The following is a 19,648-nucleotide window of genomic DNA, read 5'->3' on the forward strand; positions in this document are numbered from 1 at the left end:
TTTAAAAAGCTTAATTATTTACTGTTAGGAATTACTGTTACTGAGTAAAAGAATGACTCACTCATTTTGCCAAAGTTATTTGACTAATCTCATTAAATCAAATTAATTATACAGTTTCCCTACTGCATGACAGGGAGAGAGAGGTTTAAGTTTTTTTAAAAGCTGAAAACAAGAAAAATTGGGAGATGGGGGAGGTTATGAGAATAGTTGTCATTTTGACATCCCTATAGGAAGAGAGTGAAGTGGCCTTTAGCTATAAAAAAAAAACTAAACCTCAGTATGTTCATAGACACAATTGGGTAGATTTAATAATAAGAAAAAATCCTAACTCTCCCCCATTTCAAAAAATGTAGCTTCTAGTCTTTTACTTTCAGAAAGCCTTGAAAATGTAAACTGATATAAACTAAGCACAAGGTTAGACAGTTTGTCACATCCTAAAGATTTACCAGTTGCTTACATTTCCTCCCCCAACAATTACTGAAGAGTTAACTATTGTAAAGTATCAGAGAGGTAGCCGTGTTGGTCTGTCTGCATGCCAACAAAACAAGCCAGCAGAAATGTGGCACTTTAAAGACTAGCAAAATGATTTATTCGGTGATGAGCTTTCATGGGACAGACCCACTTCCACAGGATCCGAAGAAGTGGGTCTGTCCCACGAAAGCTCATCACCAAATAAATCATTTTGCTAGTCTTTAAAGTGCTACATTTCTGCTGGCTTGTTTTACTGTAAAGTATAAAAACAAGGACCCCAAGTCCATCGAGTTTGGGAACGTTCACAAGATAGCTGACAGCAGCTGGTTGTGGTGACACCCAGGCTGTCATCAATAGCACTATTTATTTAGAACAATATTTTTCCTATATTCATCACGAAAGTGAATCTGCTTTTCTGCTGCCCTGTGAGTGTGACCTCTGGCAAGGAAAGGCTGCTTACCAGCACAGCTGGCAGAGTGGTCTAACTGTAGACTAGACAAAAGGCTGAGAATAAGGCCACCCTGCATTTTTAACCCTGGCTTTCTCAAACTCCCTCTGTTGGTTTGGTCAAGTCATTGAGCCTTTCCACAAGAGCTTTTCCTAGATCAGGTACTTTGCACAGGTATTACATGCACCGACGCAAATGTCCTTAATCTAAGAACAGACAATCCTCTATGCCTCCTCTGTACAAAAAAGGAGATGAACGGAAGAGGGCTGCAACAATTAGTAAATGTTTGTGAAGTGTTTTAGGTGGGATAAGACTCACTGTTTAGTTCTAACTACCTTCCAATGCTTGGCAGTCCTAAAGACCACTAATCACCAGTTTATTTAGACACGTATCCCTTGTAAAAGTAAATATAGAAATGCTTGCATTGAGTACAGATCCCAAACTAAAAGGTCAGCTGTAGTTTGAAGAGATCTACAGATCTCCACCCACTAAAGAGTAGCATTCATATCAGACAAGTATTTTTGTACGTATGTCAAATTTAAATATAAACCTAATTTTATCTGGGGATGTACTATAAACATGACTTAATATTGAATTAAAAGAAATACTATAACCTAATTGATACTGAAAAGTAAAATTCTGAGCACCAAGGATTCAAATAAAAATCAGATGCATGATGAAGAAAAAAGCTCCCACAAAAAAGTATTCTTTCATTCAATTAAATAAAAGTACAGCTAGAAATATTAATCACAATTAGCCTTATATGTTTCAGAAAAGACACAAATTACAAAACACTATAAACACCTGGCTTTTTTCCCCCCCAACTACTGTAAAGAATACTATGATCTGAGTGATGGGTCACTGCAGTGGAAAGAAGAAATGCACTTGACATGTGTGTCTTAGAACACTGATTTTGAAAAAATACTGAAGTCTTTCTCAACATACCAATTTTTTGAAAATAAAAATGCTAATTAAAATCACACTGAATGTGATAAGTTTTCATTTCCTCAAATCAGACTGATTTTTAGGGATCGGAAAACAGCATTTTGAAATGCATTAGTGCATGACAAGATTAGTCTCAAATGCAACCCCACCCTGTGTTCACAAAAACCGACACATTTTCTTGTATTTATTAGTAAGTAGTAGACAGGTGGAATTAAATATTCCCCTTGGCTTAGAAACATTGATTATTATAGGACATTTACCTCATTACCTTAAAAATATAGTAGTAATATTCTATTAGGCAAATTAGCTTTTTGTTTTGCCAATGTTTTATTCTATGACTGCGTTTGCTTTGTAACACCTTTCATTATACATATAAACAAGCCGTAAAAAGAGTTTGAGGAAAAAAAACCAACACAAATCATCAACCTGAGAGGAATTTATGTTTCCAAATTTCTCTTGGAAATACATGATCAAACTTCCCCCGATTACAAAAAATGCATGTGTTTGGCAATATTGTGCCCCCACGCTCACATTCTGTTAAAAGCAATAAATCCCTGCTCTTCATTCACGGAATTAAATTTCAAAATTAAATCAAAAATTGTTTTAAACAAATCCTGGTAATGCCATTTTCCTTAATGTTTTTCATGATATGAGGAAAAATTTATTGATAATTTAATGAAAAATATTTACAAGCTTATGGGGAAAGCTCGTAAAGCATCTTAAGCATTAAATAAAAAGAAGTGTTTGCAGACAACATTGAACAGTTAATGCTGAAATGTTGTACAGCTTTTAAAGATTTGCACTTGTTTTTCCAAGTGAAGACTATAAACATTCAAATTTTAAATAGCAAACAAAGAAAAATTAGTTAAAAATGAGATTTTATAGAGACAGAGGAAAGCACATCTATTAGGCCTTACATTGTCTTACAAGCTAAGGGTTTAGAACATTTTTGAACACTTACAACCAGAATTAGGAATGATGCAACTGGTTTATATGCATTCAGTTTGAAGTAGACTATACTTATTTGTACCAACACATTGAGTCTAAGCAATTTCAGCCTCTATCACTTTACTGTCACAGCATGGTTTCACACCAGCTGAAACAGTTCAATTTATCTTTCCACTTCGGTCCACAGTGAACTAGCAGCTACTACTTCCAGACTCTGTGGTGAGAGAACTTTTTGTGAAAGATTTTCCCTAGAAAAGGGTTGAAGGTGCAACCATGCATATTAGACAAAATTTACTTCAGTAGATCTGTACCAATTTATACCATCTGAAGATCTGACCATAGAAATTTCTCATATTTAAGTGTGAGGTTTTGTTTGGACGAATCAGGCAAAGTGCCTATCCTTTATTGTTAGCTGTATCTTCCAACCATGAAAGCGTAAGTTATCTTACTTAAATTATGCATTTTGCAATAATTGCACAACAGGGTGCAATGAGGAAATCCTTTGGGAAAGAGTTCACTATAAGAGTGGAGAGAAGACCCACTTTCCAAAGTGAGCTTAGATGAGAATTTATAATTCCTATCGGTCCTTCTACTATGGGAACTGGGGACAAATTTCAAAGAATGGCAAAGCCAACTTTCCCCAATGCTCACTTGCATGGGAAAATTTGTGAAGACTTCCAATTCTGTGGCTTTGTGACCAGGAATAATAAACAAATCTGGAGTTCACAATAGCTGATGCATTTGAGCTATTTATTTCCAAGCACACACCCCTTTTAACTGTCAAAACAAAAAAAGCAGTAGCACTTTAAAGACTAACAGAATAATTTATTAGATGATGAGCTTTCATAGGACAGACCCACTTCTTCAGATCATAGCCATACCAGAACAGACTCAATATTTAAGGTTCGTGCCTTAAATATTGAGTCTGTTCTGGTATGGCTATGATCTGAAGAAGTGGGTCTGTCCCACGGAAGCTCATCACCTAATAATTTATTTTGTCTTTAAAGTGCTACTGGACTGCTTTTTTGTTTTGATAGTATATAGAATAGCACAGCTACCTCTTTGTTACCTTTTAACTATTTTTCCCTCCCACAGACCTTTCACTTTGTACAGTGCATTAAGCGCTAGCAAAATATTCCAATTCAAATCGATCTAAATTTTTGCCAGTAATATTTCATAAGGCCTTTACTGATATCAAAATGTATTATATTTACTTAATACATCTCATGGATTAATTCTGAATTTCTAGCAGAGTTGGCAGCCTGATAAAATTTAGTCTGTGAAAACCCTGGCTGCTTTATTGCTTCATTAGCCTCCAAATATGAGGGTGGATCATGTTACAATTAATATTGAGAAGTGTGTTCACATTTATACAATTTTTTGTTACCTTCCCACTTTACCAGGTGGTTGGAGAAATACAGTACATACTCATAAGTTGTACAGTTATCAAATCCCTTTTTAATCTGTCTTGAAATTTGTTTTGAAAAATCCCAGTTCATTTCATTTAAGTAAAATCTACTCATTCAAAATAAAATGCCTTAAAAATGGTGTAGTTTTTTTTTTTTAATATGAAAACCACATAATAAACACAAGCTTCCATAGTAAGATCATATACAAACTTCTTAGTTTACAGAAAATGTGTTACCTAGGTATGCTGGGAAACAATTATTTTTGTTCACAATATTTTAAAATGGCCTAATAAATTCATACTATGAATCTGCTTATCAGATTATGGACAGATATTTTTCCCTAGCTTACCAAAATCTGTAAATATTATTAAGGGGTAAATTATGATTTGATTCATTCTGATACAGGTTACTTTTAACTCATTTGAAGTACTACTCAGTACCCTCTTCACAGCTATAGTATTCAACAATTTTCATGCAAGTTCCCTAACATCTTTTCAATGTAATTTTTATGACAAGAAGTTTTCTAATCACAGTTTACCACTTTCATCTAGATTAGTGTTTCCCAAAATGTGTTCCGCGGCCCAGTACCAGTCCTTGGGGGAAAAAAATACAAGTCTTTAGAAAATATACAAATTATCATGCACAGTCCTATTAATTTTGTACACCGAGACACTTAGGCCCAACTTTTTGAAAGGTATTTTGACATTTTTCCACTCTGTTGCAGCACTTGACATAAGTACCCTAGGGTAATCTCCAAAGGTGACTTAGGCACTTATAAGCCACCATAAATCTGGAATAGGTTAAAATAATTTCTGATAATGAGACTTAGCTCCTAAATAAGTTAAGAGCTACAACTCTGAAAGGGAACAGCCACTGAATAATTCAAGGTCTGGGTGTTAGCTTGTCTTCAGTGCAGATACCATACAATCAAAAGACTGAAAGGGACATCAAGAGGCAGAAGCAATTTTATGTTAATTTTGCAACAAAAATCAGAAGACGTAATTTGTACAAAAGATCCATGCTTCAAAGGTCTTGCTTATGTGGAACTCACAACTGAATGTGTTTTATGCAGAGAACTGCCTTGAGAAACCCTCACCTCAAATACTCTAGGGCTTATCTACACTACAGCAGAAGATTGCTAAGGGTTGATCTTCTGGGGTTCGACTTCGTGCGTCTAGTTTGGACACCTACAAATCAAGCTCCAAGGGATCGCAGTTGACCCCTGTATTCCTTGCAAGATGTGGGAGTAAGATCGACATGAGAAGCTCTCCCATTGAGCTTCCCCTGTGAAGACAGACAAGTTAGCTGAGCACAGATACATAAGTATTTTGTGAACAATAAAGATATTCCATTTAGTTTATAGGTACAGCATATCAACAAGCCACGATTTTTCGCACTAGACCAATCACAGAATTTCTAAACGAAGGAAACGTGAGGTCATCAAATCCAGCCCCTGCACTCATGGCAGGGCCAAGAACCAGCTAGACGCTCAGATATTTATCTAACCTGCTCAGAAAAAATCTCCAATGATAAGAGATACCACAATCTCCATAGGCAATGTATTCCAGTGCTTAACCACACAGATGATTATAAAGTTTTCCCTAATGTCCGACCTAAAAACTTCCCTTGCTCCAATTTAAGTCCATTACTACTACTTCTATAATTAGAAGTTGGAGAACATTTTTTTCCTCCCTCTTCCTTGTAACAACCTTGAGGTACTTGAAAGCACTTATGTTCCCCCTCAGTCTTCTCTTTTCCAGATGAAATAATCCCATTTCCTTCAATCTTCCCCTCATACATCATTTCTTCTAGATCTTTAATCATTTTTGTTGCTCTTCTCTGGAATGTCTCCATATGGTTCACAGAAACATTGCACCCAGAAATGAACACAGTACTCCAGTGGAGGCCTAATCAGCATAAAGAGCAGAACAAATTTTATGAATTGTTCACCTCACTCTTGTTAATACACCCCAGACTGGTATTTGGGGGGTTTTTTTGCAATAGCGTCACACTCACTCATATTTATCTTGTGGTCCATTATGGCCCCTAGATTCCTTTACGCAGCAGTCCTTCCTAGGTAGTCATTTCTAATTTTCTATAAGTGCAATTGATTATTCTTTCCAAAATAAAGTCGCTTGCATTTGTCCTTATGGAATTTAATCCTACGTATCTCATACCATTTCTTCCAGTTTGTCTAGATAATTTTGCAATATTATCCTACTCTCCAAAGCAGTTGACACCCTTCTCAGCTTGGTATCAACACTTTACAAGTGTTCTCACTATGCCTTTATCTTGTTGAAGGTATTGAGCAGAACTGGTCCCAAAACTGATCCCTGTAGGACCCCACTTGCAATGCCCTTCCAGCATATCTGTGAACCATGGATCACTACTGTTCACGAATGGTTACCCAATTAGTTATACACCTATCTTACGATAACTCCATCTAGGTGGTATTGCCCTAGTTTGTTAATGAGATGGTCATGTGAGACTATCAAATGACTGACTAAAGCCTAGATCAGAGGTCAGCAGCCTTTTAACTTCCATGTATGCTCCAAGTGCCGGTGATAATTTTTAAAGTCACTAATAGTCCTACCTACAACAACTTCATTAATGAAGATACAGAGCTTTACCATTTAGATGATCCTTGGCGAGCCTCCTTTCTCCACTCCATCCTGCCCCCGGCCCCCAACTACTTGGGGGTTAAAGCCCCATACTGCCCACTCCCTCCTCCCAACCCCACCCCATCCAGACAGCATCCCCCTCCACAGGCAAGCCAAGCCTCCCACCCTCCCAGCAAGGCTAGACATGGTCCCTGCCCTGAGGGCAGCAGGCCACATGACTGAAGCAGTGGGTAGCAGGGGTTGACCAGACCCCTTCCTTCCAGGGCCAATAATCAGCTGCAGATCGTCAGCCACCGATCCAAGGCTCACATCCCCCAGCACTCGTCCATCCCCCCGTTCAGTTCCTTGAATACTCTAGGATACACCTCAATACAGCTTGGCAAGCTGGCTTGTGAATCTTGCTGCACTACAATGCTTTCTGATTTCCATCATTATTAGTTTAGCTTATAGCCATTGTTACAAATGGATTTTCTAGGTCTTGAGTGGTGCAAGAATGTGAAGACATTCTGTGAGAGTTCACAGGGAAACACACTGAGCTGGAAGAGAATGTGCGCCATCTGGCTATTGATGGAAGACTGCATTAGGAAAAATCTGCTTGTTTGATTCTGTGCATTTCCATGACTTCTGCAGCAAACAGTGCAGCTGATTCCAGAGCTGCCCAAGCAGCCTACCCCAGAGTTACCTACTCAGACAGCCCCTGGGCCAACCACAAAGCAGAACAAAAATCATCATTACAAAAGCTTGAAGAAATGTTGACAGAAACCATGTTCTGCTGAAACATACACTTACTGAAGTCAAAGGGTTTTTACAAAATTGGGTCAATTTTGCCATAATAGTGTTTAAAAAAAAATACAGAGTGCCAAAAAGGTTTTTGACATTTTGGAACAAAATATTTTTCATTTTTTGTTTTCACATGACCTCCTTTGAAATAGTTTTGTATTGCACTTTACAGCAGCAAACAATAAATATTTCCTCTTTTAAATACCTAATACATAAAGTCATTTATATTTCTTATCTGAATCCCTCTGTACATTTTATAAAATACTTTTAATACACAAGGTACATGTACAAATGAAGTCATCCTTAAAACTTTAACGTGACAAACACTATAAAAAAGTCAGACAGGTTATATAACCTACTCATACCTGATCTCAATCTCTCTTTAGCTACTGAAATAGAAAGTTTAATTTTTGTCCCTTCACAGCTGACCAGTTATCTAAAAAATTATAACCAAGAACATAGACCTACTTAGATAAATTTATTTCATAAAATGTAATTTGCTTAGATTCATGCTAAGCAGATGTCTAGTTCAAATTATTAGTCTTCTTTAGTGGAAGCTTCTGCAGTCAATCTGCTTGTAATTCATAAAATCTCTATATAATTTAATCAAAAATCATTTAGTTTCCAATTCCTGCATTTTTGTTCCATTTCCCTGCAATTTAAGTAAGTTTTCAGCTCTACTGTCATATAACACTTTTCAGTCTATCAAAAGAGATGTCCACGTTTTAACTGAATTAGGTTTTAAAAGATTTAAACACAAATTAATGGAAATGTTTCCATCCATTCCTATGGTCATAGCTATAAAAACAAAACAATCTGCATATATTTTATTGTAACAATAATTCAACTAATTGAGTAAAGTTTAACAATATGACTCGCTTTGCCGGTCTATCTTTTTCTCACTTACCTCCTTTTTGTGAAGAGTAGTGGTTCTTGGAAATCCAAAAGTTGCCAAAACCTATCCAATTCTACCATTTAAAGTTTCCAAAAATCTTGCACAGAGATAGCTGGTACACCAGGTACAATATTCAGTATCAAAAGCACAATACTTAATGTGCTCCAATAGAGTGAAGATTTTTAAATATCTACTGTGCAAAAATGAGATGGGTAACTTACATCGTTCAGAGTTTGCATGTATACCCAGTTTAGCTTCGAGCATTAGTTTTCAATCTGCGGCCTACAGATCACTCCTAATATTTCCAACAGAGTGCACACATGTACTAGCATTTTTCTAAGTGGCCTGCAAACAAAAAAGGTTGGAAACTACTAACTTAGAGGATAAAAATCTATAATAACCTGCACTGTATTTTGTTCACTTTAACACTCGATAAGATCAGAGAAGATTTTGTACAAAACGATGCTGCATTTTATTATGTCAGAAGTCATGCCTGAAAATACTTAAGTTTGTACAAATAAGACAACACTATATTGGCATAATATAATTTAAATGAAAACTCTATCTTACATTAATTGTACCTAGATAAATCAATAAGTAAGCCTGTAAATTACAGTATTCTTATATCAAATTCTAAAGCTGACTTTATAGAGACTTATTGGTTCCTTCCATTTGCAAGTGGACTGAGGATTGCTCCTCTGCAGTGCTCAATCACTATGTTTTCTAATCAGGAAATTTCTCAAGGACAAAAGAATCAAACTATTTTAAATGGCATGCTTGGAATAATTACTAAAAGGAACACAACATAAGCCATATAAAAATTACAATCATACATGCCTTAAATGACGTAAGGACAAATCAGTGATGGGTTGTCTGATGGAAATAACACTCCTCTGATTAACTATTTTTAAGTACCACTTGTGCATTTTGAGACCAATACATTCAGGACTTACACAGCACCCCAGTGAGGTGAAGGAAATATTTTTATAGTATATACTATGAAGATTACAATTCTCTCATATCGATGGCTCACTTACGCTGAGTTATATTTGGTCTTCTCATTTTGCAGAAAAGACTAGAAAGAGAGATACCCTCATATTTATGCGCCACATGGTGGTAGCTATGTGATAAACCAAAACATGACGGGCTAAATACAATCTACTGTGACTCCTCAACGAGCATACTGTCCACTCAAGCATCAGCTCAATGGTTATGTCCAGCACGCTAGACCTTGGATCAGTTTTTAGAGATTTTTTTCATGAAAAAACTCCCACAGAAAACTGACGAACTTCCTCACACCAAACAGTAGTCCGAGACACTGGTTTTGAAACTAGGGGGTACATATACCTTGTGGGGTATGCAGAGGCCTTCCAGGAGAACACATGAACTCAGTCAGTTTTACAACAGGCCACTGTTGTGAGGCAAACGTCCGTTGCTGCAATTTAAATCCAATTTTTCCTCTCTCTCTTTATAACAATATTTTTGGTGCTTAAAAACAGTTGTCCCCTCTGTTGTCTTTTTCTAGATGAAACAATCCCAACTCTTTCAAACTTCCCCCACGGATCATTTCTTTTTCCAATAATTTTTGTTGCTCTTCTCTGGAGCTTCTCCATACTGTTCATTTCTTTTCATAAATATGGAACCCAGAACTGAACAGAGTACTCCAGTTGAGGCCTAATCAGATCAGACAGGAAAAATTGCTTCTCATGACTTGCTTACATCATTCCTGTTAATACATCCAAGAATGATGTTTGCTATTTTTTGCAACAGTATCACACTATAGACTCATATGTAGCTTGTGGTCCAGTATGGCCCTAGATCCTTTTACACATCACTCCCTCCTAAGCAGTCATTTTATGCGCGCACAACAAATTGTTCTTTCCAAAATGAAGTAGTTTGCACTTGTCCATATTGGATTTCATTCTATTTACCTCAGCCCATTTCTCCATTTAGATCATTTTGAATGATAATCTTATCCTCCAAAGTACTTGCAACTCTTCCCAACTTGGCATCATCCATAAACATTAGAAGTGTACTCTATCAAGCATGGGCTCAGCACCCATTGGTGTTTGATGCCTCCCTCCCTATTTCCTTCCATCTTTCCCTGTACTCCCTCCTGTTCACAATCCCCGGGTCGCAAGCTCCCTGGTCGCTTGCCAGCAGGGCTTTAGAGCTCTGGCCTACCTGAGAGAGCCCCTCCCTCTGATGACCTCTCAGCCAATCAGCATGCAGCCTGAGCACATGGCCAGCCTGAGCCCATGGCCTTTCAAACAAACACACACAGCTCAGCACTCCAAACACCAAATAAACAGACAAACCTAGGCCCAGAACCCCCAAACCCAAGCACCCACACACTCCAGAGAGCCACTTACCCAAAGGTGCTGTAGTTTGCCCCCTCCTTCCCCAGGAGAGCCCCTCTCAAAACTCCCTCCTGTTAGCAACCACCCTGAATGTGGGATCTGGGGGGCTGTGTGGTGAGCTGGTGGGTGAATGTCTGTCTGGGCAGCTATGTTACTTTGCAGAGAAGGGCAGTTTGATCAGCTGCCTGTGTGCCTGAGTTTGTGTGGTGCAGAGAGGAGCAGTTTGCAAGGTTGAATTGGGGGAGTTTCCTGCCAGGTGAGCCTTCAAGGGCTGATTAGACTGGAGACAAGGCTTTGAGCCAGGCCTAACCGGCTAGCAGCTCTCCCTATAAGAAGGGAGCTCTCAGCGAACACTGAGCAGCGAACAGGGGGCAGAAGCTAACACGGAAGGGTGTTTGCCTCTGGGAGTTCGCTGACGGAGGAGCCCCGTGTTTGTTGTCCTGTTCAGGTATGGTGATCCACCTGTGCCCTGCAAGGCAGCACTATCAAGAAAAGCAGTCTCTAAAGAGAAGAGCCTGAAGAGTGATGGTGGAAGGTGGACCTGGGGGCACTGAGAGCAGCTGGGGGAGACGGGCCAGTGCAGTGAGGAGGGAGGACATGGGAGCAGATGGGGGTAGTGGGTTGGGGAGGGTCCTATGGTGATGGTAGCGGGGGGGGGCGAAAGATGGGGAGGAGGGTCCCGGGGATGAGGTCATTGCTCCACAGGGAGCTATGGTGACTCGTGGTGACAGGGAGGTATGAAGTAGTGGGATCCTTAACCACATTCTCCACACCCCACTGCCTTGTGGGTTATCCTGGGAAGGAGAAAGGCTAAGGGAGTAAACCCTGACAGAAAATCCGGAGTGGAGTCCGACGGCGGTTTGGTGTCAGCTTCTGGCACTGTCCCAGCAACTCCTGAAGCTGAGCTGGTACCAGACATGGAGGTGATCCTCTCCTTTGGACTATATCAGTAAAGTCGAGAGGGGGACACTGGTGTCTGGGCAGCCCAGAGTCTCCATAATCAGTGCCCAGGCTCGCGCCGGGAGAGGTACTCCGGCATCTCTGAACAGCGTTGCATCAACACGGGAGGCAACAGATACTGGTTATAAGCTCTTGCTCGATTGGCATAGAGAACGAGCGCCAGGGGTTGCCTTCGACAGTGGGAGAGATCCTGCATCTCATTGGACAGTCACCGCCCACCTCAAGCTAGGCAGCCCCCAGCCAACAGGGTACTGTCCTGCCACAGTTCACCTGCCTCGCTGGGTGCGTGAGGCTTAAGGTTCCTGAACCTGACAAGTGCCTGAAATTTGGGCACCAGGCAAACCAATAAGAAAATCAACAAGAAATGAGAAACATCAACAATTTAAGCTTGCTTGCTGGAATGTGCGGACCATGCTGACCAGCTTGACTGAAGATCTTCAGGCCATCAGTAACACCCGAAAGACTGCTGTCATCAACGAGGAACTGAAGAGGCTCCGAGTTGATACCGCTGCACTGCAAGAGATGCAACTCGCAGATTCGGGATCTCTAAAGGAAAAGGACTACACCTTTTTCTGGCAGGGTAAAGACCAAGAAGAACCCAGAGAGCATGGTGTTGGCTTTTGCTGTCAGAAACACCCTTCTACAAATGGTGGAATTAGTCATGGGCGGATCAGAAAGACTTCTTCGGATCACGCTTCAAAACTTGCGCCGGCCCCGTCCACCTGATCAGCGCTTATGCTCCAACCCTGTACGCCACACCAGAAGTAAAAAGATAAGTTCTATGACGTGATTAGTGCTGCTGCAGCGCAAATACCTGCTCGTGAACAACTGTACATCTTGGGTGACTTCAATGCAAGAGTTGGAGCTGACCGGGCCTCATGGCCTTCCTGCTTAGGACACTTCGGTGTGGGAAAAATGAATGACAATAGACAGTGTCTCCTTGAACTGTGCATGTACCACAATCTGTGCATCACAAGACATTCTTCCAAACTAAGCCACAGCACAGAGTGTCGTGGAGACACCCACGCTCGAAGCACTGGCATCTACTAGACGTGGTCATCACTAGGCGTAATAACCTCAAAAACGTCCTTCTGACACGCATCTATCATAGTGCTGACTGTGATACAGATCACTTGCTAGTTTGCTCCAAGCTCAAGCTGAGACCCAAGAAGCTGTACCGCTCTAAACCTGCTGGAAGGCCCCACATTGACGCCAGAAAGACAGCAAACTCAGAGAAAGCTGAAAAGTTCAGAGACACCCTCCAGGAAAATCTGTGCAGCGGCCCTGGCGACACTGATGTGACATACAAATGGCCACATCTGAGGGATACAGTTTACAACACGGCCTTGTCGGTGTTTGGAAGAAGAGCTAGAAACATGAACGACTGGTTCGAAGCTAACTCTGATGAGAGGATTCCAGTCATTGAAAAGAAGCGCGCTGCACTCCTGGAGTACAAACGCTCACCGAGCCAGAGTACCCAGCAAGCACTTAGAGCGGCCAGAAGAACAGTACAGCAGACAGCCAGGTGCTGTGCCAACAACCACTGGCTCCAGCTATGCAGCAGCATCCAGACCTGTGCTGACTTTGGTAATCTCAGAGGAATGTACGAGGGTATGAAGAAAGCATTAGGACCCACCCAGAACAAGATGGCACCTCTGAAATCCAAATCTGGTGAAGTCATCGCTGACAAAGCCAAACAGATGGAGCGCTGGGTTGAGCACTACTCCGAGCTGTACTCACGTGAGAACGTTGTGGTTGACGCAGCCCTCGATGCCGTCGAGCTCCTACCAGTAATGGACGAACTGGATCAAGAACCGACTGTGGATGAACTGAAGAGAGCCATCGACCGCATTGCAGCAGGAAAGGCCCCTGGCCAGAACGGTATACCACCAGAGGTAATCAAGTGTGCCACGGACACACTCCTGGAACCCCTACATGAGCTACTGTGCCTGTGTTGGAAAGAGGGTGAGGTTCCACAGGATATGCGTGACACTAACATTGTAACATTGCATAAGAACAAAGACGACAGAAGCGACTGCAACAACTACCGTGGAATCTCCCTCCTAAGCGTCACTGGTAAACTGTTCGCTCGCGTCATCCTTGGCAGACTCCAGAAGATTGCTGGGAGGGTGTACCCTGAATCGCAGTGCGGATTCCGCGCAGAGAGGTCTACCCCTGACATGGTCTTCTCTCTAAGGCAGCTGCAGGAGAAATGCAGGGAGCAGAGGAAGCCACTCTACATAGCCTTCATTGACCTGACCAAGGCCTTTGACTTGGTCAGCAGGGATGGTCTGTTCAAACTGCTCCACAAGATAGGCTGTCCTCCACAGTTACTCAAGATGATCCAGTCATTCCACAAAGACATGAGAGGAACCATCCAATATGACAGCGCTTTATCAGATGCTTTCAGAATCAGGAGCGGCATCAAAAAAGGATGCGTGCTTGCTCCGACATTGTTCGGGATCTTCTTCGCACTCCTCCTGAAGCATGCCTTTGGATCTTCAACAGAGGGCATCTTGCTGCATACAAGATCTGATGGGAAACTGTTTAATCTTGCAAGGCTAAAAGCTAAGTCTAAAGTGCAGGAAGTCCTCAGAGACATGCTGTTCGCAGACGATGCTGCTGTAGTCTCTCACACAGAAGACCAGCTTCAAAAACTGCTGGATCAGTTCTCCAAAGTGTGCAAGGACTTTGGGCTTACCATCAGCCTAAAGACAACAAACGTACTTGGTCACGATGTTGCTGAATCCCCACAATCAGCATTGACAACTATACGTTAGAGGTCGTCCACGAGTTCGTTTACCTCGGGTCCACCATCACTGACACCCTGTCATTGGACACTGAGCTAAATAGGAGGATCGGAAAAGCGGCCACAACTCTGTCCAGACTCAGCAAGAGAGTGTGGAATAACAACAAGCTGTACACTCACACCAAAATTCAAGTCTACAGAGCCTGCATCCTCAGCACCCTCCTTTATGGCAGCGAGACTTGGACCCTGTATGCCCGCCAGGAAGAGAGTCTGAACGTCTTCCACTTGCGCTGCCTCAGGCACATCCTTGGAATATCATGGAAGGACAGAGTGAGCAACACTGCCTTCCTCGAGCAAGCTAGAATCCCAACCATGCACACCCTCCTCAGGCAGCGTCGGCTCCGCTGGCTTGGCCACGTCCACGGGATGAATGATGGAAGGATTCCAAAAGACATCCTGTATGGTGAGCTAGCCTCTGGCAAAAGACCTCCCGGATGCCCCCAGTTGCACTACAAAGATGTCTGCAAGAGAGACCTCAGAGAGGTAGACATCGAGCTGGACAACTGGGAAGAACTAGCAGACGACCACGGCAGGTGGAGGCAGGGGTTACACAAGGGCCTTCAGAAGGGCGAGATGAGGATCTGACAGCTAGCAGAGGAGAAGCGAGGGCACAGAAAGCACAATAAGAACTTGCCAGACACCCACCACATCTGCAAGAGATGAAGCAAGGACTGTCACTCTCGTGTGGGTCTTCATAAGTCACAATAGATGCTGTAAATGAAGCCCTCAATTGAAACTATGAACGGTGCAATCCATAGTCTATGCAGACTGAAGGATGCCTACTACTTCCCTGTACATTGCGGCACCTTAGTTTCTGTAGATTAGCTGTGCATTAATGTACTAGATCATTTACACATTCTCCAGGGGTTCTGCCTCTCCTGTTTGAGCTGTCCATTGTGCTGAATACCAGGGTCCTGTATAACCTTCCTGCCGTAGGTTCTCTTTCAGCTGTATCTTCCTATATAATTCCTCATTGGTGACCTTCTGCATCCATTCTAGTCTCAAGAACTTTCTACAACTCCTCCTCTCAAAAGCCAATATTCTTCTTTGTGGACCTTTTGTTATCACTTATGTCTCACGTCTGTACAACATACTGCTGAATACACATTTTCAAGAGCCTTAGCTTTATTCCTAAGCTAATCACTTTGCTTTTCCTGATCCTATCCATCGCCTTCAAACTTGCTCTTGCTCCTGCTATTCTAGTCCCTATTCCCTTCTTACAGTCTAGATGATATATTATGTTGCTCCCCAGGTACCTGAACTTCTCTGCTTTCTCTTGTTCCATCCTGTCTACACTGATCTTCCTTCCTGTTTCCTTATCTCCAAATATCATAGTTTTTGTTTCACTGATATTCATAATCAGTCCATAATACTTCCCTTCCTAATTTAGCACCTGCACTGTTCTTGCTCGATTCTCTTCATCTTCTTCAATGATAACTATATTTTCTGTGAACCTGTTGATTCTCATCCTGTCTACAGATATCCTTATACCTCTTCCTTGATGTCGTCCATTGCTCTCTCTAGGTGCGTGATGAAGATACTTAGCAATATCTGATCTCCCTGATTCTTAATTCTACTCATTCTAAAACAGCTTCCCAACTCTCTGCACGTTCTCACTGCTGCCTGCACAGAGTCACTGATATCATTCAACAGTATCAGTCTCTTATCCACTCTTTATGACTCCAACTCCACCCAAGTCACTTTCTGATCTATACTGTCAAATGTCTTCTGGGAAAAAAAAAAAAAAAAAAAAAAAAAAAAAAAAAAAATCGATGAAGCAATTGTAGATGTTCTTGTTCTTTTGTTGAGCTTTTTCTGCTATTAATCTTAGTGTCGATATTTGCTGCATGGTACTTCTAGCTTTCCTGAATCCTGCTCTGTATTGAACTGAAGTTTTTATCCATGGTGATGCCAGGATCTTTCTTGGTTGGTAACAGATAGTTTAGGAACCATTATTATAGATGTACAGCAAATCATTTTTCCATTATGAATTATTCCATACTTAACATGAATTTTTATTTGCCATTTTATTACCGAGTCATCTGGTTTTGTGAGCTCCATCTGCAATTCCTTGTTTTCTGCTTTGATCATAACTCATTTATAACTCTAGAACTCAAAGTAATGCAGGAATTCTAAATTCATTCCAATAACTTCTGCTTTGATCATAACTCATTTATAACTCTAGAACTCAAAGTAATGCAGGAATTCTAAATTCATTCCAATAACTTTAAATTTATGTAAACAAATTTAATGTGTGATGTGCCATAAAAGCTTTATCAACGTGCATACCTTAGTCACCTTTAAAACTTATTACCCTATGTGAGAGCTTAGAAGTACATACTGTGCACAATATTCAGTAAAATATAGGGAAAACGAGAGTAATACTGTAAATTCAAGAGAACCACATCTACATAATAGAAAGTCTATAAAATGGGATTTTAACATGAAACAAGTGCAGTCAAGATCTGCATATTTTTCTTGGACATTCAGAGACTACACTATGCATTTAGGAATGTACTTTCAGTTGTAATGAAAATACAGGTTATGATTTTACATGAAATATACATTTTTCATAGATTTTGATCTTGGATTATGAAAAAGCTGAACGTATGTTCTAATTTAAATCTTATAAAAATGATGAAAATATACAGTATTTTCTGTCTTAAAGTATTTCTATTACTGACAAAAATATAAGCAAAAGTTTACTCAGCAGAATTTTAAACACTGAACTCTGTTTTATTGAACTTTTAAAAATGCAGTAATGCCTCGAGATGTGCACATGTTGAATGCGCACACCTCATTTTTATGTGAGGGGTGTGGAGGGGGAGCATGAGGGTGGTGGGACCCCGCAGAGCCAGCTGTGTGGTCCCCATCTGGGAGGCGGGGAGACCAGCAGCCATACAGCTGGAGCAGAGCCAGCCCCAGGGTTCCCGGTGGGGTGGGGGCAGGGAGATCCACAGCCCTGGGCGTGGAGCCTTCTCCCTCCCTTCCCCCAGCCACATGGCTGTCTGACAGCCACCTGGCTGGGGGAAGGGAAGAAGGCGGCTCTTTAGCTTGGTTCCTGGCTCCCTGTTTGTGGGAACCAGGACGCTCACTAACCACGAGCTGGTCAGTTTCCCGGTCCTGCAAGCGGCGAGGAGCTGGGAAACTGACCCAGATCCTTCAAGATCAGGGGAGACAGGAACCGCTGCCTGGCTCTCAGCTCCCCTCGATTTGCACAAAAATTCGAGTTATGCTAGGGTTGCAAGGACACAACCCCCATGTAACTCCAGGGTTTACTGTAACCTACTTTGACTGGAATAACCAAACCAAATTAGAAAATTCCAATTTTTTGTTTAAAGAAACAATTAAGTCCACTGATTTAAATAGAAATCCTAACAGATATTAAAAACAAATGTGTTAGGGCATGTTAGTGTAATATTAGTAACACAGTCATTAATCGTTTATTTGGAGACTAATCAGAGGAGCAAAATATTGAAAATTTTGTTTCCCCTCTAGAGCCTGAGTCACCTCTAGGCCAGAATTACTTTTTAATGGAAACGAAGCATGTCCTCCACTTTGTAATCTGCAATTCTGCACAGCAGGACTTGAAGGGATAACAACTAAACTGTGTTTGACCAGATCAGTGATTTCTTACTTGTTATGCTTCTGAATTACATTTGTGAATGCCCAGAGGTGCTGCACTATTCAAATTAACAAACCTCTGAAGTAAACATTCCAAACACTATTACTTGGCACTGTCAACCTGTGGAAAAACACAATTACTATGATATACAGCTGGGGTAACCAAACTTTTTATGCGTGGCGCAACTTTTTGCCCCCGCAACTAGTATGGCCCCCGCAACTTGTCTAATGTACTCCAAATTGATGGCAATTTCAGTTACGTTCATGGAGTGTGGAGGAACACTTTTTTGGCATGTGTAAGAAAGTAAGTACATAGAATGCAAAAACTTTATCTGTATATACACGTGAATACATATACTTAAAAACAGTAACATTTCAACATTTTTAATGAGATGTATGAGCCTGAGACCCATCAACCCATCATGCTGAGCTCCCCTTTTATGAAGTTTCATATCCTCCCAGCCCCCAAACCCTTATATACAGCACTTAACTATAAGCAGCCTTGGAAGGATTACATTTTTGCCAGTATAGGTCTATTTAATGATATACACAAAAAACAAAAACACATATTTCCACTGAAGAAAATAATTTACATACAGGCAAAGTGAAAAATGGTGCTTGGGAACTTTGCAAAGTTTGATTTAAGGGTCTTTGACATAAGATCTTGACAATTTGCATTTTAATAGTTAAAAAGCTTTATACGTTTTGAATCTCAGCTTTCACTTTCATTATATAATTGTCTGATTCCTCAAATGTGTCCCTCACAGTTTCATGCAACTCCGAACATTTAAAAACAGATGAAAAAAAGAAGTTACTCACTTGAGTGCTCCATATCAGGTGCTGGGCTTGCCCCAGCACCACAGCTCGGAGACTTGCACAGCAGCAGTAGGCTGAACAGCATCTGTGTGGGCAGCGTCCCCGTGCTTTTGTGGCCTTTTGGTCATGTGCGTGGTTTGGCTTAAGCCAACGCCTCAAAGCCATACCTAAATCTGAAAGAAATAATTCCAGCACGGGGATGAACAATGGGTAGTGGAGCACCCACAGGGACAAACCTCAAAGAACAATCATTACTGCAACGAGGTGAGTAATGTCTCTTTCTTCTTCAAGTGGTCCCTATGGGTGCTCCAAATCAGGTGACTGTGCAGCAGTACCCCAAAAATATGGAGAAGGGTAGCAAAGTTAAGGTTTGTCAGCAACCGATAGTATAGCTGTTGAGAGGGGAGCTTCCCCGGTCAGCTGATGATGGATGGCAAAGTGTCCGATGAAAGTGTCATAGGATAACCACATCACTGCACGGCAGTTGTATTTCAATGGAACACATCTGAAGAATGCTGTTGATGCTGCCATCGCTCTTGTGGAGTGACCCCTAGGCTGGATT

General features: G+C 41.2%; 1 protein-coding gene across 2 annotated transcripts in view; it reads right to left on the minus strand.

The window, feature by feature from the left end:
- SMAP1 (small ArfGAP 1) overlaps nucleotides 1–19,648 on the minus strand; it is a 150,651-nt gene that overhangs the window by 34,499 nt on the left and 96,504 nt on the right. The window lies entirely within an intron of this gene.

Source organism: Carettochelys insculpta, chromosome 3, assembly GCF_033958435.1.
Source record: "Carettochelys insculpta isolate YL-2023 chromosome 3, ASM3395843v1, whole genome shotgun sequence".
Taxonomy (NCBI): domain Eukaryota; kingdom Metazoa; phylum Chordata; order Testudines; family Carettochelyidae; genus Carettochelys; species Carettochelys insculpta.